This window comes from Bactrocera neohumeralis, chromosome 5, assembly GCF_024586455.1.
Source record: "Bactrocera neohumeralis isolate Rockhampton chromosome 5, APGP_CSIRO_Bneo_wtdbg2-racon-allhic-juicebox.fasta_v2, whole genome shotgun sequence".
In the NCBI taxonomy this organism is placed as follows: Eukaryota; Metazoa; Arthropoda; class Insecta; order Diptera; family Tephritidae; genus Bactrocera; species Bactrocera neohumeralis.
In genome coordinates, this window is record NC_065922.1 from 74289943 (window position 1) to 74317503 (window position 27561).

Genomic DNA, 27561 nt, shown 5'->3' on the forward strand with positions numbered 1-27561 from the left:
CCGGGGTCAGTGATGCGATACTTTATTGGCGCGGTTGGCGATTTCCGGCTGATAATATTTAAATGAATATGCGCCCGCAATGGTCGACGCGGGCAGTTCACGCGTGTGTGCATGTAAGTGGTCAGCCAATACAGTTAGGCGTGAAGGAACAAAGATACTGGCAAGCAAATAAATTTTAAAGTATTTCCGATAGAAATTGTAATTTAATTGCGAGTTGGGGTTCCTTAGGTTCAGGTTAGGGGTAGGGTGAGAAATACATTTTTGTAATAAATGTAAGTGAGTCGTTAATAGTGAAGATATTAAATATAAAAAATTACTTAAAGAATGGCACAGGTAAACCTTTTATTAGACTTGAAACTAAAACCAGGAAATATAGGTTTACTATTTTGAGTGCAATGTAATTCAAAGATTAGTTTTCTCAGAAAAGAGTTTTATAAGATTTTCCTTTTTCCTCAGTTGAAAATTTTCCTTCAAATCCTCAGTTGGAAGTATTTAATAATGAAATTTCGGAATACTTTGTTCTTTTTCATAAAAAATTTGAACTTAGTTGAGAAATGTATCTTTATGGCAGCTAATTGAACTTATCGTATATTTTTAATTTTAATATTTAATTATTAGCTTTAATAAGGAAAAATTATATATTTGATTAAAAGATTAAATAAAATTAAGTTTTACAATTTATATGTGAATAAATTTACTTCAATATTATATAACGTTGTTGTATCTGTTCCAAAAAAGTAGAAAAGATATCATGATTTTATGAATGTTACAAAAGTTGCTTTATTAAAATAGTTTTTAAAGCTATGAAAATCAGCAAGAGTGTAAACTTTTACCGTACATCTTTTTTGTTAAAGTGTTAAAAATTACAACAAACCTTATGATATATATAAATTATTAATTACTTCACATGGTATTTTAAATATTTATCTATAAACTTAAGAATGCAAGCGAAAATTGGCAACAGTGTAGATTTAAGAAAATATTTCTCAGATGCTTGAATTAAACACTAATAGCAATATTTGATACTAAAATTAATGTTATTAGTTCCAACAGTTCGTTTTTTTTAGCACGGGTCGAAATTGACTTTTCATATATGATATATTTAAATCTATGTATAATCAAAAAATAAACAAAAAATAAAACATAATTTGTGTAATATCATATAAAATTAAATTAAATATTTTAATAAATATATTTATACATAAACGATTAAATTATTTTAATAAGTAAAGATTTCAGAATCAAATTTTTTTGATATAAACTTACAAAAAAAATTAAATAAAGAGTTATAGTTATTATTTTAACATATAATAAACCTAAATAAATAAAAAATAATATGAACTTAAATTTTATATATAAATATATTTGTTTACTATAACTTTTTATACCAATTATTCTATTTTAATACTATAAAATTTAAGAAATTCAGAACATTTATTCTTAAATTTTTTATGAATTCCAAATTTTTTTTGCTAAACCTTTTTTTTAAATATAAAATTTAAAACATGATTTGTATAACATTATATTGGGTATTTAACTAATTATTGATCATTTTTAAAAAAAATTTTTTTAAAAACTTAAAAAAAAAATTTTAAAATTTATAAAATAAAAAAATTTTAAAAATTTATAAAATAAAAAAAATTTTAAAAATTTATCAAATAAAAACAATTTTTGGAAAAATCAAACAAAAAAATTTGAAAAATGTTTCAATTAAAAAAAATTAATATTTATAAAAAATAATACTAATTAAAAATTTGTAAAAATTGAAGAAAAACACTGGAAATTGGCTTTGTTTTAATGTATTTTAGTACTACTACTACCGCACAACATTTAAATAAAAACTATAACAAATTTATATATAATATTCAGAAAAAATCTTAGAAAATAATTTTTATAACATTATATGTGATCTTTAAGAAGAAAAGAAAATGTTTTAAAAAACAATTTTTTTTAGATCTTATAAAAAAATAATTTTGCAAATTTATAAAATAAAAAAAAAATTGGAAAATTTATCAACAAAAATTTTTTTTGAAAAACTTGAAAAATCTATAAAGGAAATAATAATCAAGAAGAAAAGAAAATTTTGGAAAACAATTTTTTTAGAACTTATAAAAAATTAATTTTGAAAATTTATAAGATAAAATAAAAATTTAAAATTAAAAAAAAAAAAATTCAAATTTATAAAAAAATAATAAATGCCAAAATTTACTACTACTACTAACGTAGAGGATTTAATTAAAATTATCATATATTTATTTATACTTAAAAAATTTAATACAAATTCTTATAAAAAAAGTTAAAATTATAAAAGTAGACTTCAAATAAAAATTTATTATTAAAATGTTTATGCATAAAATATATAATTTTCAGAAAGATATATTTTTTATAATTTGTTTGTAGTCAAAAATGTTTAAGAGCTAAAAAAAATTCAGAGTATTTTAAAATATTCTACTGACAATATTTTATAATATTTTTTATAGTAGTAAGTAAAAGTAATTAATTTAATTTCTCATTAGCTTATCTACGTATATTTTTGCCTGCGAAAATTCTCCTCTCTATTTCTTGGAAATATAACTCATTAACTCTCACATATATTTCGAGCAACAATTAACTGCCTAAATCAACACTAAAATATTAACGATTACATTCCAACTCAATCCATCACGCATTTGCACTTTGGAGGCACCTTACTACCTTAGAATCAACAAGCATTCCTGCGTGCCACCTCAAATATTTAGAGCAGCGCATAATAATCACGCGCCGTCGCAGCGAAGTTAAGTGACTTCTCATGTCACCGGCGAAATTGTATGAGCTCCGGCAGCAGGAGGTTACACACACACAAGTACGCTCACGCGCATAACTGAGAGCAAAGCATAAATGTGCACTTAAACGAAAAATAATATTAAAAATATAGCCAGCGACATGTTGGAGTAATGAAGTCCACGCCGCCGGAAGGGGGGCGGGCAATGTGGAGTGGTGTTGTAAGGCAGTTAATGCCACAGCAATCAAAAGCGAAAATAAAGTTGACTTGACCTTAAGCTGAGCACAGTGAGCGTGGAACTAAGCCGACCAACGGCCATGGTCGTGAAGCCGCAATTCGAAGCACGCAGGATAATGCGCGTCTAAGGATGAGCGCGGTATAGGGTGGGTGGTAAAGGGCGTGCCGTGTCTATACGCCGTTGAGATGCTGTCGGCCACGTCAGCGTAAATATGTCAATGACGTTGCCAGCGATAATGAAGCGAAAATGCGAATGCGATTCAGCGTTGCTGATTGCGAATGACTGACTTTGCTTTCAGTCTCCCGCTCCGCTGGCTTTTTGGTTTTTGTTATTTGTTGTTTTTGCGCATGCGACAGCGCTGCCGCTTGGTGTTTACATTACCAGAAAATGCGCTTAAGTGAAATCTTTTCATGTGCCAACGTAACGCAAATTCGCAAATTTTCACACAGCAGCAACAACATACAACCACTGTTTCAAGCCCTAACAGTTTGCGGCTGCCTGGCTTTCTTCCTGCTGCCTTTGACTTTCATTTGGCGGCCCTTCCGCTATATCCGCTCCCCACCACACTTGATAGCTGTCGGCTGTTTGCTTTCACTTTGCTTTTTGATGTTTTTACGCGCTGTCAAAAATTCAGTGCATACTTATGGGCGCTGTGCGCCTATGTGTTGACAACCCAGTAGGAAATTTTTGCTAAAAAATTTGCAGTGTGAAAACTTTAAGCTATTTGGAGGCAGCTTACTTTTGGAATGTGTATTTCACATGCTCAAGAACTAAATGTATGACATTTGCGGCCAAAAAAAATCGCTAAAAAAATTTTCTTCATTTTTAAGCGAGCGCTTCCATTTTTGAATAGTACAATGTGTTGAACAAAAAAGTCGACGGATTTAAATTTCGAGCTCATATCTTCTCATCTACGTGCACCATCCCTGCGAGAAACTTAAGTTTATATGGCAGGTAGGCGTAGTTTTGAAGCAATTTTTGCAATTTTCCAGCAGATGAGAGCTTTAATCATAATACTCGACAGAACTCAATTTCAGCTCGATAACTCTATATTTGCACTTTTTAGCGTATATTTTCAAAAACCGTTATCTGACTGATAGGATCATTTTCTATGTTATTGGTTTTTTTTGGACGCAAATGTGCTCCTCAAAACTGAATTTCCGTTTCATATTATGAAATTGACCCATATTTGAATAAACCGTTCTTTATTGAAGGGTTGAGATTTCCAAGAGATTTTAGTTAATAACTTTTGCTATGGTTAATAAATCGGCCAGAATCCTATATGGAAGCCATAGTCTTAAATTTTACCTTCCCCGACTACGAAAAATAAAACCCTTATATGGCAGGTGTGTGTAATTTTTGATGAATCTTTTCTAATTTTTGATATATAAAAATATTGCTCAAAATATGAGACCAAACCCAATTTCAGCACAATTCTTTGACTTATGTAAGCACCAGCCATATTGGCAATAAACCGTTATGTGAGTGTTGTTTTCGAAAAATTCGTAGAATATCAAATATTTCTGTTAGTCGCTGATGAGATAAAAAAAAAATAAAAAAAATAACATTTCCAAATTCTTACTGGGTATGATGATTGATAGCACACACACACACAAAATAGATTATGCGTGTATAACGGTGCTTGCGTGCCTGCACGCTTTCATCTCAGATTAAAAGCATATTTTTCGGTGACTTTTATGCTTTCCGCTAAGTCTCTGTGTCGTTGCTGGGTGTGTGTAGAATTTTTGTTGTTTTGTTGCTTGGAACTGTGGCTGTGGCCTTCCCTTTGACTGGTCGCTTGGCAGTTTTACTAACATTACCCGGCTGATTGTAGGCTGGTAAGCAGATTTTTTTCACTCCGACTCTTTGCTTGATTTTATAGATTTCTTTGCGATTTGTGGCGCGCTCTTGATTACTTTTGTGCGCGCAATTGTTGTTGTTAGATTGGCGTTTTTGTTAATTTGGACGTTTGGGCTTAATGTTAGAGGTGTGTGTGTGTGTGGATGTTTGTGAGTCCTTAGTGGGATCAAAGCGGCTTGTAATGAATGATTGAGTTTTTTGTGGTTTTTTCTGTTAGGAAAGTGCTTCCAGTCATATTTGAGCGATCAAGTTGCAGTTTTTTATACAAATTTTGGTAAAAATTAAAATTTTTACTAGTCCTGTCATCATTGTCTGTACTCAGCTTTTGTGATATTTTTTTTTTTCTATTTTCGGATTTGAGGTATTTTTGTGCAAAAAAGTATTCCTCTTCGCCTAACACCTTCTTTCAGAGATCCTCTAGGAAATCGGCTGCGGTTTTAAGGGGTTTCAAAATTTTTAAAAATTAATTACATTTCGTTTTTTTTTATATTAAATTCCACAAAATTCTAATTATTTGTAATTATTTTTTCAGTAAAATGCTTTTTAATAAAAAATTTACGAAGAAGTTAGATTTATTCTGACTTGGGTGAGTGGGTATAATCCCTTAAATTATCTCACTCTTAATCGCTTGGGCTCTCATTCGCCCTCTTATTGCATTGTCAAAATTTTATTTTCGATTTCGGAAACTGTAAGATTCTTTTGTCTCAATGCAATCCATTTCCTTTATTAATTCATTGGCATTTCTAGTAACGTTGGTAAAGCAAACTTCTCTATTTATGTCTCACAGAAATGTTGTAGTTTTTTTTTTTCTTTGCCTGCATTTCCAATATTCAATTGCAGATATTTGTGAGCATTTCAATTTAGAATTTCGAATTTGATTTCGGATTTGGTAAAGGCTACTGTAAACATAATCAACTAAGTATTCCTCTAATACTTCTAGTTATGCACGTATGCGTGTCTAAGTGTGTGTTGGTGTGCATTAGTCTTACAGAACGTGCACTCAGCACTTCGCTTACAAACGCCTATGCAACTAGTCAGTTTAATCAACATGCATCTTGCATGCCACAAAATAAAAATAAATAAAGTAATTTTGAAACTCATCAACTGAACTGCTTTTCTGGTTTCTTTTTCACATTTTTGTTGATTTACTTGCAAGTAAACTCGAAATTTTGAAATTGTTTTATTGCAAGCAACACATTTGCTTTGAGTTTCATAAATTTTCAATTCGAAATTGGCAAAAACTCACTAGGATTGCCGCCAATAATTGCATGCAGCCACTGCGTATACAGTGTGTATGTGTGTGTATTGGCTTGCCGCTGTATGTAGTGGTAAACATTTAAGCATATCACTTAAGCCACCCACAGTTGTAAGGCAAGCAAAGTAGCACTAATAGCAGCTATTTTGTAGCTTTAAAATAGATGTATGCTGAATTCGTTGCATATCCACAGGCGCATATTTGCTTAGATGCAATGTAAGAAGTTGCTATAAGAAAATATTTTGTAGTATGGCATTGCACAGCCTAGGCCTGTGTAGTAATAGCTAATTTTGTTGTAGCCTACGCCTGCCTATGTGTTGTTGTAGCCTACAAATGCTGTAATAAACTGCATTTGACCTTCATATTGGCATGCAATTTCGTGCTGGAAAAATAATGAAACGAATTTGGTAAATCAAAAATACTAACTTACTGGCTAAATAAGTGATTTGAGCACATTTACGCAGAACTTTTGCATTTCTGAATGTGAAATTTTCGTGATTTGCAGAATTTTGGTTGGAAAATAAGTTTTGTAAAGGGAAATTTTATTTTGATTAGATTGAAAGTAAAGGTAGATTTTTTCTTGTTTTTTGAAAATTATAACAATTTGAGCAACATTTGCTTTAAAAATCATTAAAAAAAACAAGAAATTTCAAAGACTTTTCAAAAATTTCTGAAAAAATTTCAAACAATAAAATTTTTTTGAAACTAATTAAAATTGGTTTGTTGCTTCTCAAATCTCCAAAATATTTTTTCAAATAGTTTTATTTTTAATTTTCAAAAACTTCGATTTTTTATCAAATAAATTTTTTGGTTGTTATTTCAATTGCTTTTTTAAATGTAACATTTTATTTTTTGAAAGTAATTAAGTTTTGTTTGTTGCTTTTCAAAAATTCCAAAATTTTTTGACAAATAGTTTTATGTTTAATTTTACAAAATTTCGATTTTTTTGAAACAAATTTTTAGGTTATTATTTTAATTGTTTTTTTTTTTTTTAATTGCAACTTGTTGTTTTGAAAAATATTTTTTTATTTTCAAAATTTTCAGTTATATGTATTCAAATAATTTTTTTTGTTCAAAAATTTCTAAAAATATTTTCAAAGATAAACATTTTTTTTTTTGATATAAATAAAATTTTGTTTTTTTTGTTTTTAATTATTATTTGAATTGTCTTTTTTAAATTGCAACTTTTAGTTTAGAGAAATATTTTTATTTTAACATTCTAAAATTTCAATTATTTTTCAAATATTTTTTTTTAATAGATTTTTGATTATTATTTGAATTGTTTCTTTTTTAATTGCATTTTTTTTTTAATATTTGTTTTTAATTTTCAAAAATTTCAATTATTTTTCAAATTTTTTTGTTTTTTTCAAAATTTCAATAAACTATGCAAATATAATCGGAAATTAAGTAAATTCAGTTTCACAGCTGCCGCAAAAGTATAACTTTCCGTCTAATTTATTACTTGACTGGCTGCTGGCGGTCTACTTTCTTCGCAAAAATTAAAATGTATACCATTGGCTCATTGCCCAGCGTCTATTAAATGCTTACTCCCTTTTATTTTACTTTTTGTACTTCGATAATATTTATTTTCTTGCTACACTCATGTTTTAGAGCCCAAGTAAATAAATCGTAGCATACTTGAGGGCGTAGAAGAATAAGCCACATCTAAATGCTTGTGAATATTTATGCGAGCAATAATTTGGCGTTGATCTACTAATACACAGCCATTGGTGGTTATAAGTATGCGTTATTTTAATCTACACAGCCTGCTCTGCCAACCAAGCCTTTTGCCAGTTCACTAGAAGGTTTTGTTTCAAAAGAGTGGTTTAAATTCAAATATTTATTAGAAAACTGTTGTGCGGTTGGAAAATATATAAAATATAATTTTGGGCGCCCCCAGGGACACACTGCGTATGGGTGATTAATTTGTCGAAATATTTAATTTTAAAAGTTTTGTATAAAATTTGCTCTTTAAAACATGCTTTAAAATACCGTATTACACCTATTTACCTTTGAACTTACTGCAAATAACCTTACTTGCTTCGTTTTGCTCGCCAACGCACTCGCACATTTCAAAAAGCATTCAATTTATTTTCGGTTTTCATGTTGACAGCGTCTCTTTTATTTACTTTCCGTTTCTTCAGACTCCAATCGTCAACAAATTTGTGCACCTTTTGAGAATTGCAAAAAATAAAAATACGAAAAATTCTATTCAATGTTGCCTGGCCTTCGTGCCACAGCAGGCGTTGCGTCGCGACGAGCTGCTTGCGACACGTTTCCTGTGTGAAATTGGTTTCGTTTTGTGTGCGCCACGTTTGGGTTAATTAAAGATATGCGATTTGTTGAAAATTAAGAAAAAAATGCGTGTACAAAAATAAAAACTTCTTGCAAAGCCATAATGAGTATAATGTTACATATACATTATTTTCTTCAATCAAAATCCGAAGTTCCCCCCAATGTGGCTAGAAATATATTGATTGCTTTTCTACCAACGCAAATGAAATTAATTGCAAAAAGTTAGCATATTTTCAGCGGTATTCATGTCTATGCTTGATTTGGCTTATTCCTGAAAGTTTTCTTCATTAATGTTAACATACTTTTTGGCTGCAAATAGCAAAAATCAAAAACGTTTTTTAATTCATTCCAAATAACTTTTTTTCCAGAAATGCTAAAGTTATTGAATGATAGCATACTTTTGAGCTCCACAAGCACACTTTGAATCTCAAAATTTGTTGAGTAATTTCCGCATTCGACATTTTGGAACTCAGAATAAATAACTCTCATATCAATTGCTTAATTCATATTTGGTAGAGCTAATGCATAGAACATTGCAGCATACTTTTAGGAAGTTTTAACAAAAAGTTGTTGTAAGAAGTTTTCCGTTACTTAAAATTCTAAAAACATTGCTAGTTTTCATCGCAATGTCTAGCATATAGTTGGGCGCATTTTTTTTTCTGGTTTTATTACCACACAAAAATGTGCTGTAAAACTTGAAGCAGTACTAAGTAGTAAATTTTACCGAAATATATATTTAAGCATCGTTTAGGTACTTTAGAATACGTTTATGGTGGAAATAGTGGTTAAGAAATATATAAATTTAGTAATAACTTTTACTCTCATAATTTTTAATTTTTTTCTATACAATTACTATTGCATACTTTTAGGAGAAGTTTAAAAATATGTCAGCAATTAAACTCTGCAAAAACTTTATTATTTTACGTCGGAAGGTACTATAGTTATAAGTAATTTCTTGGCAAACTTTTGTGCTGAAGAAATTTTAAACCATTATTTTTACATACTTTCAGGGTTGCATTTGCACCATCCAGCGCTTTGATTGTCGACGAAAATTTGCCGTAACTGTGGGTAAGTTTATAACACTCTTTAACTATTTAACTTAAGTACTCCTTAAGCGGCTCATTTGTAACGGCAGCTATTCCTCAAGTTATGCAAATAATTTAACCCACCAAAATCACATCTCAAAAACCCCAAAAAACACTTACACAATAATCTTTCAGAACACAAATTGGCCTCAATCGGCTTACCGTACCTTGGTAACTAATTTGCTGACGCACCTAGCGGTTAAAGTGAAACTATTTGAGCAGAAAAGTATGCTAAGCCAAAAAGTTTGTTTGCAAATTTAAGCACACAAATATTTTTGTGAAAGAGTTCAGAAAATATGCGTACTTTGAAATTTCCTGTTCTAGCGCTTTTCATATTAATTGGCATTATACTTGTAATTAATTAGAACTGATAAAATCATTAAAGATGGTTGATTATCCAGAGACATTGAAACACTAGTGGAAAATTTAAAAGTCTGTGAAGTCGGTTTTTTAGTTTGGCGCACGTGATAAATAGTGGAACATATGTGGAACTTATTTAGAATGTGTTTATATTTAAATTATAGTCATAATAGGTACTATCAAATGTAGAACATATGTGGATCGCATGTGGAATTTATTTCGAAGGCGCCTACATCTACATTACATTCATAATACACACATCCACTACGGTTTCCTTACGAGTTACGTATCGAATGTGTTCGTTATAACGTGTGGAATCCATTTTTTTCAATATGTTTCTGAAAAATACATCTAGTTGTACCTTTTTAAGGATGTCGGCAAAAATTTATCGAAATACGTTCCAAATATTATTTGTTAGTAATCAAATAATTTCAGATTATTGAGAATCATTGCCTAAAAATGGCAGACATAAAAAGTACTCGATTCATATGACTGTCAGCGCAATAAACAAACAAAAACCTTTAGCAAGGCAGCTATTTAGACGCAGGTAAAAGGATTATTATGTCGGTTGCGAATAAGTCAAGAAGCGAGAGCTGAAAGCGAAGCCCTAAACTAAATTTAAAGTTGGCAGTTTATAAAATGAAAGCAACTCACGAAAAACGGTGAAAAATGTAGAAAGATGCGAAAAAATCAAAAAAAAGCGAAAGTAAAAGGTCAGAAAAAAATTGCAGCCAGTTAGTTGCTATCGAAACTGTTTACGCTTCAGATTGTAATAGCATTTTATGGTTCATAAAATTTGTACTCCTTTCTGCAACGTATTTTCGACTGAACGCTTGCTTACTTGACGGCGCGCTGAAATAGAGCTGAGCTGAGCAACAGTTTAAAGGGTAGTTGATTTTTTGGCTGCTTCACAGAAATAGAAGTTTACTGAGAAAATATATTTTTGCAGTGGCATTTCCCACCATTCCTCCCTAGCTTCAGTCATCTATCGGTATGACTTCTGTAAAGTATGCTCACATTGCTGCCAACACGGCGAGCTGCTTGCACCGTTAAATGCTTAGTTGAGTAATGAGAGTGGCTTAACAAGAACGCTAAACAAAAATAAAATAAATAATTTGGTTAATGCTATTTACCTTAGCGCTATTGACTCTAGAAAACCGTAAATACTGTTATCTTAAGCTATCTTTCAAACGGCGATTTATGTTGAAGAAATAGCTTTGCTCAGTTGCACCCACCTGTTCTTAAAAATATTTATTATTGTAGAATTCTCATGCACGAGCGCTTCAATTAGTGGAAATGTGAAGCACTCGATAAAATCAGCAATTCAAATAAATCTAATTGATGAGAGGCATTGTGAGGTAAAATATAACTCAAAGAAATTTGGTTGAGTATTTTAAAATGTACAGATGAACTTTGTGTAAGGTTAAGTTCAAAAATTTCATGTGGAACGCATCTGGTATCTAAGTGTACTGTATAGAAAACCTTAAAAACTAGACATTGTATGCATTGTACGTACTTAAGTTCTCAATTCTGATTAAAAAGGAGTTTGGAACGTATGTCTTATCTAGGTGGACTGTAAGTAAATCTTGAAAAATATTTAGGTTATGCATTGCACTTAAGTAAATTCTCAATTTCTACTAAAATGCGTGTGGAACATATGTGGAATATAGGTAGTTTTTTAAGTGGACTGTATGTAAATCTTTCAAAATAAACAGGTTATGCATTGTACTTTAGTAAATTCTCAAGTTCTACCAAAACACGTGTGGAACGTATGTGGAACATGTGTAACACATTAATAAAATACCACGAAACTGCGTTTACAAACCTTCTTTTATCGTTAGAAAACGAAAAACTGACACATAAAAATTTAGAGCACATTACTAGTAAAACACGGTTCGACAGTTATTGGAAAGCAATCATAGTTTTTGACCAAAATACTAACCAATATGATGCACTAAATGAATTTAATTCAAACTGTCTAAATTTGCCATTCTATTTTTAAACTTTCCCTTTAATCACAACGCTTTTCTCTACTCATTGTTTGGCCTTAGTTTATTTCCGTACTCACTTTGAAAGCAGCAGAGCAATAATATAAAATATTTCGTACCGACCGTGTATATAAAAAAAAAAAAAACTTAAATAAAGCTGTTTAAATGCAACTCAATTTAATAAGATATTTTTTCATATTTAAACAGCTAAGTTATTAGCAAAGCAACCAAAAATGAGAAAGTATAAAGAGCAGCTGTATAAATGGAAACCGCGAATTATTATAACTCAAGTAAGACATATGCAGCGCCAGAGGTGGAAACAAAAAAATAATATTTAAAATGTGAAGACAAAAAATTCTGCGCTAAAGTAGTAAGAGAATAATAAGCAGATTTTTACTAGTTTTTATGTTCGCACATATTTTAGTTTTATAATAATAATCCTTTATAAAAGTGTATTTTTAAGCTATTAATGCGAGCTGTATGTAAAGTATACAAAAATAATATGTGGTACGTATGTGGATTTTATGTGGAACTTGACTTTGAAATACAATATTCATTGAATTTACGCGTAAAATGAAGTTTTTCATGTTGTAATTAAACAAAAATAATAGTAATACATACGAATCTTCCTAAAATATAACTTTAGAAATGCTTATTTATGTCATAACATATTTCACACGCCAACTGTATTTAAAATATGCAAAAGTAATTGTGGAACGTATGTGGATTGCATGTGGAATATAATGTTTTTGAAATATTTTGATTGCTCCAAGTTGGACAGCACTTTAAGCACTAAGTTAAATGTGAATTTCACACAACTTTTTTGTGGAAGGCAACTCATTTTATTTTATTATTGATAGTTTTGGCGATAAATGCATATGTAGCTTATGTATATCTCATGTGAATTTCAGTTTATTAGTTGCTGCTGAATACTTTAATACTTCAACTCATATACTGTAAAGTATAGACTTGCTTATTTAAGATTTTGTTTTTAGTTTCCCATTAAATCAAACAAAACATAATAATGTATTATGCATATCGTATTCAATTTGCCTGCACAGCAGGAAATACTGTCTTCACTTTTGTTTCCGTATGCTTGGCATATAATAGAAAATAATAATTCACTTTATATATTTTGCACATGTTTATGCATAAAAAGCGCACAAAGCAACAATTTCACATTGCAACATAACTCTTCACTTACGATTTGTAAACAACACACATTTACGAATACAAAACGTGCCACTCCACCTCACTATCAACACACACGCACGCACGCACACACGCCAACGCGCGGCACGATTAAGTGCTGTTGAAAGCATTTTAAATGGAGGGAAAACGGGATTTTACTGCCAGGCAAGGCAAACAGCTGTGTTTTGCTTAATGCCGTCGGTAAAAATGCAAAATATAAATCCTTACAAATACGTGCAAAGGTGGTGGTGTTTGGAACACCAGTATATAGCTCCAGCTTGTCTTTTTGCCCTCCTCACCTCAGGCCTTGGTATCAAATCGAATTTAAAACGCCGGAAGTTATGAAAATATATTAAGCAGCAGCATATTTTTGTTTTATAAGCACAACTTTCTTTTCCTTCCTGCCTGTATATGTAAGTTACTTACACACTTCTCCTTTGCATTTGCCATATCCGCATCCGTTCACACATACGCACCGGTATAGATAGACATATAATTTTCAACGTATAAGTGTCGACCTTTTTACATTGGGCCTTTTATGTTACTTTTGTTTTTATTTCTGCTAACTTGTTTTGCCTTTTTACCCCTTATGTGACCTGCAGGTTATATTTTAGACCTTTTGTTTTCCTCGAATTTACATGCACACATATTCGTAGATGCTTACAAAACCGACATTCATATCATACTTTAAGCCTGTTTACATAAACATTAAAGCCTGAGTGTTGAAAAAATCAAAGGCAAATGCAATAAAATGTGCAACACTTTGTTTGTGCCTCCTCACCAGCATACATATGTACATATGCTAACCTTTGGCATATTTTTTTAATCCCGCCTTTTGGAGCTTAACAAGCTGGTGCTTTTTATGTTGTAGAAATTTTTATGGCTTAGCCATTTTTTGGTCATAAATCGTTCGATAGAAAAGTGTTTGCACGCGTTGATGGATGTGTGCAAGTAAGTTTTGATTGTAAAAGTAGTTTTGTTGAAAGGTTTATGTAGTGTGCTTGGGGTCATAAAAAAAGTCATAATATCTTTGTTTATTTTATAAATGACTTTTTTGTGCACATTGTGAGCATCAATATATCAAAAAAAAGTAGTGTAGATATGAAAAAGCAATGAAGTATAAAATATAATATAATACAATGTGTAAGTTTGATTTTCATGGCGTTTGAGTTAAAAACAGAAAAATTAAGCGTAAAATAAGAGTAACACGATAGCAAGATCAGAGGAAAATATGAGAGGAACCTATGTGAAACATAAAACTAAAACTTTAAATAATTCAATAGCACTTATATTTAAAATTTTTGTACAAGCAGTTGTGAAATAATTGTGGAATGTATGTGGAACAAAACAAATTTAAAAGTATTTGTATGGAAATCCCCTCTAAATAGCTTAGTAGCACTTAGGTTTAGAATTTTTCACGAACAGACGTAAAATAATTGTGGAACGAAACACATTTTAATAATTTTTTGTATGAAAATCGCCTTTAAAAAACTCGGTAGTTCTTAGATTTAGACTTGTTCACGATTAGACCTGAAATACTTGTGGAACGTATGTGGAACGAAACACATTACAACAGTTTTTATATCGTAATGCCTCTGAAAATCTCGATAGCACTTAGATTTAGATTTGTTGCACGGTCAGATGTAAAATAATTGCGAAACGTATGTGGAAGGAAATAAATTTCAAAATATTTTCTATGGAAATCGACAAAAACGTAATTTTTCACATACGCTTGCCAATATTCAGGAAATATTTCGCCTTAGTGTATATCTATAAACCATGTGCAATGAAAACCACCAGCTTGTGAAAAATGCATTCCGGTTTTTTATATATTTTGTTATACAAAATTTTAAATCTTATTATTTATTTAAAAAGTTAATACTAATAAACCTAAGCGCATAATTTGTTTTCGCTTCCCCTGACGCTACGAAATTACAAACTTTCCATGGCCTTAAAACATTCAATGCAATGCTTGCAACAACTATTGTTTGTTTTTTTTGGAAAATATCAGTTTTCGCTCGCCATTGCATAACCGTCTCACGCGACTCAGAACTGTATGCTTGTTGCGCTCGCTTCAAATTCCTCCTCTCAAAATTGAATGTTTGTATACTGTGGCTCAGGGGTACGAGTGAATGTGCAGGTTTATAAATATTGAACATGGCACATGAAAAGCCACAAAATAATTGAAATTTGTATTTTGCAGTTGCGTAACGATATTGACAGCAGCTTTTCGACAGTTGTAGGGAACATAGTAGGAAAATATTTGCAATAGCTTTAGCCTTTACTTCTATCTTAAATACAACTGTTGGTGCCGTGCGGTAGGAATCCTTTTATTTATTTGGATTATATTCATAATGAAGAGAAAAACGTACTGCAGATGTTGCCGAATACAAAATTAAAATATATAATAGCTAATTCGTGTGGAACGTATGTGGATTGTTTCTTAAAGATGTTTGAAAAAACGTGTTGAGTGTTGTCTCATACATATGTAAAAACAAATAAAATGAGATTATACATTTTTTTGTGGAACGTCCGTGTATTCTATGTGGAACGTGTTTAAAACTCGATGTGTTTTAAGTAAACAACACACGATAGTGGTAAAATTTGTCTGGAACGCAAGTGGATTTTGTGTGGAACGCGTTTGGAAATATTATTTTTATCATTGCTTGTTTGTCTAAAAACATTTTAAAACGTTAACTTTTAATTTGCGCATATTTTGTGCGTACTTTTAACTTGTTTCAATAACTTGCATACCACATTCTTTTTAAGTATACAAAAAATTCCTACAGGTTCACATTTCTCTTCCCATGCTACGCGAAAAGCAAACCCATATTGTAAGCCACAAACTTTTGCCAATATTTGCTATCGGCGACAGTGTAAAAAGGGTCAAAGAGCTTACGTATCGAGTGAGCACTGGCGAGAGGTCGGTTTGGCATGCCATGCTGTGTGCTGGCCTGTGTTAGTAATCAGCCATCAGGGTCGGTGTTGGAATTCGTTTATGTTTTGTTTTTGTTTTCATCTTGTTTGCATGTGTAACGTGAACACGCACTAGGCAAGCCTCACTCCCGCAATGATGAATACTTTTTTAAGTTATTTATGGAAATTTAATAAATGGCCCATATAGTCACTGGAAAGTAAACAACAACCCAAAAATGATTGAGTGAAGGAAGAAAATGACATTATTGAGGAACAGTAGACCCTGAATAATTCGAAGAAATTACTCGTTTTATTGTGATTAAGTGCGGTAATGGGAATGCTCATTTTGTATTACTCTACCTGCTTGAAAATACTATCTACTCCTGCTGCGTCTTACATTTATTCTACTAATTTCGTTATATAAATTTTCATCAACACCCCTGCCAAAACTTCATAATTACCCCAACTTTTTAATCCTTTTTTCGCACCACTCATTCGTACACAATAGCATTAAGTATTAAGCGTTAAGCTTTTCCGCTTTGAAGTTGCCTTACGAAAGTCTTTCTGCATCCTTTTGTTGCGCATGGCGATTTTAATCCTTTGACTTGCACATTTCTTTTGTATTACATGCACGCAGAACGCTGCCAGCGTGTGTCTTTTTATGTCGTCAACGGTGTTTTGTAACGTAAAGGAGATGAAAGAATATGTGTCCTCAGGGGTGCTTGTGTGCGTCGAGAAAAGTATGTATAATTAATTAAGACTAAGGATTTAATTTGGATATTTTTGGGAGTTAAATTTACAGGAAAGCGTAACCAATGATAATGTATGACTTTTTAATGTTGCTGCAACATGTTGCTAAATTTTTTTTTAAAAAAAAAAAATAGTTTTTATTTAGTTTAATGTTTTTAATATTTTTGGGGGTTAAAAATTGTAAGAATTTGAAATGTATGACTTTGTAATGTTGCTGCAACATGTTGCTAAATATTTTTTCGAAACAATAGTTTTTATTTAGTTTTATGGTTTTGATATTTTTGGGTATTAAAAATTGTAAGAATTTGAAATGTTGCTGCAACATGTTGCTAATTTTTTTTTCGAAAAAATAGTTTATATTTAGTTTTATGGTTTTGATATTTTTGGGTGTTAAATATAAAGGAAAATGTTTATATGAAATTGTAAGACTTTGTAATGTTGCTACAACATGTTGCATTCTGTGCTTTAATATCTAAAAATACAAAAAATGTATGCAAAATAATAAAGCCAAATTACGTAAAACTGTTTATTTTTACGCATCGGTTATATAAAAATTTTATTTAATAAAGTTTAGAAATGCATATAGTGTTTCAGCAACATGTTGTATATTTAAAATAATAATTATTGTGTAGAAGCTTCTGCGCGAAAACCTGCTAATAATTACTGAACCGCAGGATGAAGCCAACATAGTTAATTCACTAAAAATAAGTATTTTTTGATTGCATAATGTGTCAACACATTACAACATTAAGTGATTTGCAACATGTTGCTAAGTTTATTTTTTCAAGAAATAGAGGGTTTCTATTTTTATGCTAATTTTATAAACAAATATTATGTTTTTCTTATAAACATATGTTGCAGCAACATGTTGCTAAGTTTTTATTTTGATAGAATATTATTAGTTTCGTCTTTTTTTAACTAAAAACATGTATAAATGAAACTAAAAGAAGCTAAATATTGCAGCAACATATTGCCAATTATTTCTTTAATATTTTTATAGAATATTATTAGTTTCGTCTTTTTTAACTAAAAGCATGTAAAAATGAAAAACTCAAAAATTTTAAATGTTGCATTGCAAACGCAAGTCTTAAATGACGTTGCCACTAATTTGAAATGTAAATAATTAGAAAGGTAAGAGCAACATTTGCAATCGAATATACCAAAAGTTTCTCAGGCAGCGGAAGTTCATGAAATTTCTATCTGCAATGAGGCAATAGCTTTTTTGTAGTACGTTACAAAATAAATAGACAAGCCAGATGTAACAAGCCTAATATCCATACTTTTTAGTCGGACATGGACAATGGATCGGCTTTAGGAATTTAATAACTCCCACAAGTTCCAGTTTGGTTTTGTTCAACTTTGGAGAGTTAATAAGCTGGCAACTATTAACGCGTGCATTATTTTTGACAGCTCTTAAGAGCGACTCATTGAAGAAACTTAATCTTAATCTTCTTTGCTCAAGCTCTCTGTCCATGGAGACTGACCAAAGATTTATCAGCAAGTTGCTTATCACGGCACACCCCTTTATTATCTTGGCTTACCTTTATCAGCTTTCTTTGTTTGCAATTATTATCTTCAGCCACAGGCTTGCATTCGACTGCCTTCATTTGTTGTGGTCCGCCAGCACACGACTTTCTTTCGCCCTTTTCATACGCCTTCAATATGTGTTGACTCTTTGGCTAATCCGCATTGCAATTTCGGTGTTTCCGCTGCGGTTGGCAAAGTGGTTTTGCGGTAGTATGTGAAAGTCAAACTCGATTCGGTCGTAGGCGCGGCCTTGTAGGCTTTCATTTTAATTAAGCTGCTCTCGGGCGGCGAATCAGCATAACCAACTCTTGTCCGCACTTACGTCCACTTTAATGCCTGCTTGCGGTTGCATAAGCTTATTTTGGCACTCACACCTGCGCCCTCCTTAGTCTCTCACTATATGTGCCCTACGCCCCGCCCGCCTGTTCTGTACTTACTGGCATTCCATTGATTCGTAATTGAATTCTCTTTACGACTTATACAGAAGACGGAGGAAATAAAAAGAAATTTATTCAAAAATTAAAAAAGAAATCAAGAACAAAGAGTTGCCGGCGCAAAAGCAGTTTTTTTTATACATGTGTCTGTGTGTGTGTGTGTATATTCGACTGCCAGTCAACCATGCCAATCAGCCAGTCACTGCCCGTGACATGACTTTATATTGTTATTCAACAAAAGAATGCGGAAAATGACGCACAAATACAGAAACACACACACAAAGAGGCACAGACGCACACACATACTTACACAGTAATTAAAAAAATAAAAAAAATAAAGTATGCAGCAAAGAGCAGTCGGTTTTCGGCAGCAAAGCGTATGAAATTTCAATTGAAATCGAGCGCTGACAGCAAATGAGTGAAATGAAAGAGCAATGCGGCCAAGTAAACAAATTAAAAAAGACGCTTACTGAATTGTGTAATACAGTTGTAAGTGACAGCAGCTAGCCAGCTGCGGTCAAATAACGCTTAAGCGCTGTAAATTGAGCATTAAACGCATTTAAATGATGTAATTGGCGTTGGTTTTTTGATTGCAAGGATTGTATACAACGCGGGAAAGGATCATTATAGCAACATATTGATGGGAGTGAAATAACGCTCACGAATTCCTTTGCTTCTTTTATGATGCTCAATATGATTATTTTCACAAAATCATCGTGATTTGGCTTAGCAACATGTTGCTAAGTTCACTTAAAATTCGTTTGTGGGCTCGTATGGAAGTCATATTTCAGGCATTGTGAATATTTTATGAAAATGAGAGACAGTTGGAGTAACAAAATGATGCAGCAACATATAGCTGGAACTTATGGAGATCCAAAATGTGAATTATTGTCATAAATTTTCATTTGTGATAGAATTCAAGCAAATTATGACAAAATGAGTGAATTGTGCCTTAGCAATATGTTTCAGCAACATGCAAGTGTATGTTTTGCTTATATAAGTTTAACTCACGAATTGCTTGCTATCTTTATAATGAGAATTGTTATTATTTTAACAAACTTAACCTGCTTTGACGTAGCAACATGTTACTGCAACATGAATGTGTGGTTCTCGTTAATTTAAAATAACGCTATGGCTTCGTATCGAATATTTCAATAGTTGCAAATATTTTAAGAAAATCAGAGACACTTTGGGTAACAACATGTTGCTACAACATGTGGCTCGAATTTTCGTAGGTCTGAATTTTGATTTGAGTTCTCAAGTCTTGGTCAGAATACAATATTTAGTATGCAAACTTTTACAAAATTTTAGATGTATTAGCAACATGTTTCAGCAAGCTGTTGAAACACAACCCAAGCAATTTATTGTTTTACAAACTACACGTATTTGCTCACGAAGCAGCAGCGTGTTTAAAAATAGTTTAGCAATATTCGATTTGTGCATATAAACATTTAAGCAACATGTTGCAGCAACATGAAGGAAGCATTTTATTGTTTTGCAAACTACATGTATTTGATCACAAAGCAGCAGTGTGCTTAAAACTAGTTTAGCAACATTCGATTTGTGTACATAAACACTTAAGTAACATGTTGCAGCAACATCAAATTTAAGAAAATAATCAGGTTGCTCAAATTTGATGAATTAGCGCTGTTGGCTTAAAAATGCTTTACTTTTTTAACATTGCTTTATTTTACAGCAACAAGTTGCCGCATTATTGTTATTCTCAACACAGTTGTGGTCATTTAAATATTTAAAAAAAAAAATAAATTTTATTGTTCTTAGACATCAAGTAATTAATATAATGCCTAGTTTCTCACCGTTTCTTAAAAATGTTTGCTATAATTACTTATAATCGCATCCGTGCCCTAAAGTATGCTTCACTAAATATTTTTGCTACTTTATTTGCTAACATCGGCTGTATGTCAACATTCTTGTACTAAATAAAGTTGTTTGCTTACTATTGCCTACTTGATAATTCACTATTACATTGGCGCCCAAAAATATGCAACACTTGACGCTAACTCACTTCACTGCCTCTTATCAGCGCCTGCAACTCCTTCAACATCAACTCCACTCCGCTTGCTCGTTAGAAAACGTCAATCTATTATATCGCATTTCCATTTTTTCTTGCCCTGAAAAGTATGCATCACGCCCTTTTCATGTTGCCGCCAAAAGTATGCTGACTAACAGTTTTCTTATCTCTACAACTATATTTTCCAGCAAAATTTGCATTTCTTGCCAGCGCACAAGCGCTAGCCATGCGCCTTGCATGCACCGAAGGGGCAAAGTTGTGGCGAAGCGGTGAAGAAATGCGATACTCCATAAATTCAAATTGAGTCAAAAGTTTAAATTCCAATTATTATCCGCTCTTGCAGCTGATTTGTATTGTTGCTTTGCCTCAGTTGCCAGCGCTGGCATTTCTGCTCAGGCAATCATTATTGTAGCTATGCGCCTGGCTGGCTGCTTAACATATTTATCGGCATGCCAGCACAACAAACAGGCCACTTGCCACATGGGTCCGCTCGTCTCGCCTTGTCGCAGTGCTGCATGTAATACCATAGTTGTCCTTTAGTGCTGTTGCTTTGGCATTTTACTTCCTCTCTTATCTATCTTTCGCATTTTCTTTGTATTTCTGCATTTTTTACCATATCGACAATGGCATTACAGCTTGCCGGCGGTCGCCGGGGTGTTATGGGACACTTGACAGTGATATGCTTAGCGTTGAGAGATGTTAGGCCGCCCCAACTTGACTACCTGTATACATACGTGCCCACTCACCGTGTCTCTTCTATGCGTGTATCGCTCGGTTGGACTATCAATGACAATTTTGCATTACAAAGAAAACGCAAAATAAAATTAGAATGCAGATAACGTAATAAAAAACAATATTTTCGAAGTTTATTTACATATACTTAAGTGCTGGCATATGCAAAAGAGAATGTTGAAATAGTTGGCAGAGCGGATATAAACTTCGAAGCGCATAGCGGAAGTTCAACCACATACTTTTTTCTAATTCAATTTGAGTCCACAGGTGGACAAGTTGCTAAGTTTCCAACACGACACACTTCGTTTGAAGCTCGTGGCTTCCACTAGGAGGCTTACGCAGTGGAACCGAACCTCTTTTGAGTTGAGGTCAAGCGTTGGATTGAGCCCACCTGGCCTATGCCATGCGCAGCCAACTGTAGAGACTTGACCAACTTAAATGTCAACCACGCAGAAATGTATGCTTGTATGCCTGGCTGTTGGCTCCCAGAACCCAACTGCCTCACATATGTGTGGATCTGTGGCATTCCCTGTTGATTGTGGCGCATGCAAACAGCAGGAAATCAGGCAAGCAAATTCATGGAAAACAAAGCAAAGCAAAACAAAGCGTTGACTTGGCAGAAATGCGTAGTAAAAATGTAGTGAAATCCCAGTGAAGCAGTCGAGCAACGGCTTAGCCAAGCGCACGGCAGCGGGATAGACGCCAGCGTGTGCTGAAAGCAAGCATACGTGGAAGCCAGCAAGCTGAAGTCCGACGGTATTTCAGCACAGGATCAACTTTGTAAAATATCGAAGTAAGCTGCTGGGATTCGGAGAAGAAAGTGCGCGCCGTGCCGTTGGCGGAGTGAGGCAGCTGAAGCTGGCTTTTGAAGTTGTGAATACGTGATGAGCTAGAGTACTTAAAGCAATTGAGTTCGAAATACCCGTGCGCAAGCCTTGTGTGAGAGAAATGCTCATATAAGAACTACCGATCTTAATAACATTAGCTCGGGAACCGACTGAGGAAGTCGTTGAAGACTGCGGCTCAAGAAGATATAAAATCAAACAACTATATGAGTCTGACTGCAACAGCTACTCTAATCGGTGTTAAACAACAATTCCGAACAATTATATTTTTTGCTGCCGGTATAACTTCAACTGAGGTTCAAGTCCGTCCCGCCTGTTGGTCGCTTCCGTCTCGTATTTTTTGCGTAATTCGCAAAATTGTTCTGGAAGAGTGGAGCTGATACTTATATGCGACGTAGTCCTTGGTCTCTTAGAAATTACTTCGCTTATTTTGGAAACTTTTCTGGCATCCGATTCTTAAAATTCAATTCTAAGCTCGTATTTTTAATACGCCGAGCCGACAAAAAGCTGCCAATACTGTAAGCAATTAGGTATAAATTGAGTCTTTCAATGTTATTTCAGTGAGCTGGCCATATTTTGGCATTAAATCACCCTACCCGAACCCGGCAATCTCTTATAAGGTTTACCTTTCAGTCTACTGTTTATAGCTGTAGACAGAACTTTTGATGATCCCATATACAAAACTGTAAGTTTTAATATTCAGATAAGCTCTCAATATCTGAAAGACCGTTGAAGAACTGTGGTTTTCGTAGGCACTTCTTCCACCGGGGTGTTAAAGAAGATTCTTCTGGTTTCGAACACTCCATTAGTTCTTCATCTGACTTGGTATTATATAATTTTCTGGCGTGGAACCTCGACTAAAAACCGTGTAAAGTGAGCTCTGCTTCATCTCCTTATGAGAAATGAGTTGTAAGCTCGGACCTAAAGTGGGGGAGCCAAATATGGAGTAGGAAGTCAGACCTCGACTTGAATCTTGTAAAGCGAGCACTGCTTCCTCTCCTCATGAGCCAGCAGTTGTAAGCTCGGACCTAGCGTGGGAGAGCCAGATATGGACTAAGAAGTCAGACCTAGAGTAGTAGTCCAGATCTCCAGTGTAACTCACTTTTACAAGAACTCTAAAGGAATCAGTATCTGAATAATATTCAGTTTTTGGAATCACTAGATCTCCCACGGTTCATCTATGTGAATTTATTAACTCTTCCTCATGAAGAGCCGCATGAATATTAGCTCCAGCTTTAGGAATGTGTGAACTTTCTGTTCTAAAGACTCACATTTGGTTCTGCGGCAGTCTCTTATCTTCGAAACCACCGTCTATCGTTGGGGTGTTGAAAAATCTTCATCTGCCATGCGTGTACAAGCGCGTATGAGTAACCAGTAAAAATCACGTTTCCTCACACGCCCCAGTATGTACCGCATACTATTCCATATTGCTCATACGCCGTGTGCGACTATTCGGAATGCCTGTGACACACTCTCTGGCATGCTGCACAGCTTTGTTGTTTACTGCCACATACTTTTCCTACAACTACATCACTATGCGGTTATTTCGTTGTTGTTGTTATTTTGTGTGCTTGTTCTTTTGTTGCTGCTGTGCGTGTGAAAATGTTTAGTATTCGCAAGTTTATTTGGCGAAAAATATTTCCCACATACTTTAGCAACTATTTACTCTGCAATTTTTTTCCACTCAACTATTTTGCTACTGCTCCTTGTTTTTCTGCTTACCCTTGACCCATTTGCAAAGCAGCGTGTGCAAGTGGAGCATCATGCTTTGTGCTGATAAAAGATAATAGCAACATCGCTGAAATAACATTGTGCGCGTCAGTATTTGCAAATAGTTATTGTGTGTGTGTGCGTGTGCCACATTTTGACTCGCAACTGCGCTTCCGCTCACACTTGCCAGCAGCGCTCCCCATTTCCGGTGCTGTCTTTGTTTCTGCCACACCATCTGCCTGTTGCAATGCATAACTTTAGTAATTGACAACATTATTTAACAACACACTAGTGGCTTGCAACATATTTGTATACATTGTTTACACAATAAACAACATACATATGTGTATACATGTGCAGCGAGTGTGCATGTATGGGTGTCGTGGCAACAGTTTCCCTCGGTGTTTAGCAAATATACTTTTGATTATACGTCTTCACAGCAATGCAAGGAAGACTTGCTGTTAGAATAGTTGTGCGTTTAGTGCTTGATAGTTGTTTAGTATTTGTTGTTCTATACACTGGCAACAAGTTGCTGAAGTATTATAGTGCATTTGGGAGTTTTAAACGCTTATGTGCCGATTATTTGCATATAAACAAGCTTGGGGTGGATCTTTATTTGCGTACGCAACAGCTGTGTGGTAATAGTTCGGAAATATTGTACAGCAATACATTTTGTGAGTTCATTAGAGTTTGTGAAAGTTGCCAACATCATAAAGTGAGCTATTTTTAGGGGGTTAATAAATGTGGTGAGCAGCAATAAAAATGGAAAAGCAAAGTTAAGTAGTCAAAATTGTGGAAGCTTAAGTATTTTTTGAAAAATGTTGCTGAAACATGTGTCGGCAACATGTTGCTGCAACATTTGAAAATTTGTAAATTCATCGCACTTAACAAATAAATGAATTTTTCTAAACCTTTTCTGCCTATGAAAGTTTACAACATGTTGCTAAACATTTTTTAGTAACATCTTAGGCTTCAAAAGTGAAGCTACATCTTTCTGCAACATAGAAATATTTGTAAATTGATCGCATATAACAAATAAGCTAAGTTTTATCAGCCTTTTATGCAAATAAAATGTAACAGCGTGTTGCACAACATTTTTACCAACATATTTTGGCTTAAAAAAGTTTAAAATTTACAGAGGCTATTAGAAACGCTATTTATGTGCAAGAAAATCTTAGATTATACTTCAACAGAACAATAGCTAAACAGATTAGTTAGTAAATAATTTAAATATTTGAAGCACTTTCTGTAAACAAAAGCTTATCGACATGTTGCTGAGTATTTTCAGCAACAGATAGCAGCAACAAAAGTTTAAAATTTAGCGCAAGTTCTTTTAAATGTTGCTAATTTTCTTTAACTTCTTAACTTAGAATACACTGCAAATATAGTTTTATGCAGTAAACACATAGATATTGTGCTGAAATAAGTCCAGCAACATTTAGAGTGCGAGAAATAAATAAACAAAACCTATACGGCTGCTTGGTATGTGTTTAAAATATTAAGTTTTTATATAGTATTGTCTTTTTTGCAACTGAAGTATATGTTCTAAATGCTAGTTATGCAAAAAAATGCTTGCAACATATAGCTGCAACATTTTATTTTACATCAAATTCAGCAAACAAATTTCGCGTTGCAGGAATCGTCAAATACATTTTTTGCACTTTTTGTCAACAAATGTTGAAGCAACTTGTGTCTGCAACATGTTGCGTGAAATTTTTTTTTTTTTGAAATTGTTTTTGACATACATATAAAGAAGTATAATATTGTTGAAAATGTGCTAAATATTTTTCTTTACTAAATGTTTCGCAACATATGCTCATGAAACGTGTGCTGCCTTCTAGCTAGGCTGTTGTTTAATGGCAGTAAAAACGTTTCAGTGAATAAAAAATAAACAAGACGTGTGTTTTTTGTTACATATCCTACGGGTTTTCCTGATTTTTCTCAATAATCCGAACGTAAGTGTGTGGCATAAAAATGCTTGTTTACTCAAATTCATGCTTTATTGGTGCATACGCTTACACATGCCGCGTACTCACATTATTATTCAGCTGCTGTTTGCATATTTGTAATTACTGCTTTAAATCTCTTCACGCTGCCTCAGTTCACAATGCGGTGCATGAATATTGATGCGGGCTTTAGCTACCACACACACATATGTACATACATGTATATGGCAAGCATGTGTGAAAATAAAACGCGGATAATAATAAAAGTAACAAAAGTGTGCGAAGGTAGTGAAAAAGTGTTTAAACAAGAAAAATCCCAAAAATGGGTTTAATTTTATTACGTTGCACGCATAAATATTAAAAAAGAAAATATTTTTATTTACATATGCCACGCCGGCTTGACAACTGGCAACTGGCAACAAGACATTGTGACAGTTTGATTGCCAGCAAAGCGACCCGCAAACGCCAACTCCTTACATGCGCAAAAGTATCCCAACTAGCTCCTCACACTTGCCACTGCCTGTGTTTTCGTTGTGGCAAGCTTACGTGCACGCACCGGAAATTACCCTATTTGAATACAAATTGGCAACAATAATGACTGTCATACATGGCAGCAACATGTATTCGTCGCTCAGCATTCAGTAACATGTCAACAAGCCGTGCGTTGAGACAACCCTATGCGCCTACGCCTCCGCTTTGGAGTGGGCGTTCGCTTGTATGAATTTCAAGTAAGTGTGTGAAATTGCTATTAAATGTGGCAGTAAATGTCACAGTGGGCCTGTCGGGGGCGTGTGACGGGTGACGCAATTGCTGGTACTTAAGCGCATATGTTATATTCACACCGCGGCAGTGGCAGTGGTATGGGGTTATGCATGACCTATACTATTTCGGTAGATATTTAAGTTTTAATCGATGGCTTGCAGATCATGGGCTTGAGTTTAGAGGAGCTGTGGCTCAGCTTTTTCAAGAGTTTTACTTTTGGAGCCGGGTAAGCTCGTCAATTATGATGAGAACTCTGGATTCAGCTGAAGTATCCTCAAGAGTCTTAAAGCGCGCCAAAGGTAGTCAGGGATCATCCAAAAGAAATCAGCGATTCTCGACTTTAAAAGCTCACAAGTACCATCACAGCTGATTTTACATTACCGGAATTTACCCGGCTTTTACTCAACAACTGAGCTATTGTGCCTCCACTTTCGCTTCTCAAATAGCTGTCCCTCATAGAAACTCTCGAATAGATAGCAGTGATAAGTGGGTCGTTTAGACCCCCATTTAGTTTTAGATCGCCGGAATTAGGTTAAAATTTCTTATGGATGTATATTTTTCTTAGGCTTCTTCGAAAAAACAACAGTCAGTAGTGGGTCGTCTTGACACGTTAGGTGGATTCAGGTTAAATTTTTCTTTCGTGTAAACAAAACTGTTGGTTTTCAGTCTCCTTGTTGCTAGAGCAGACTAAACGGTCGCTAGACTCTGGGGGTGTAAAACTTTAACTACTAAAGGCACGAGTGAGATTTTATTTTACTTTCCTGTCGTTCTCGTATTAACAGATTTTCTTTATTCCTTTCAAAATTAATGTTAAAAAAGTGATAATAAAATAAAAAGTTAACCGCTAGATGGCACTGAGTTAGGAGTTGTCATG

At 33.6% G+C, this 27561-nt stretch overlaps 1 protein-coding gene across 1 annotated transcript in view; it reads right to left on the minus strand.

The window, feature by feature from the left end:
- LOC126757896 (uncharacterized) overlaps positions 1-27561 on the minus strand; it is a 284736-nt gene that overhangs the window by 148804 nt on the left and 108371 nt on the right.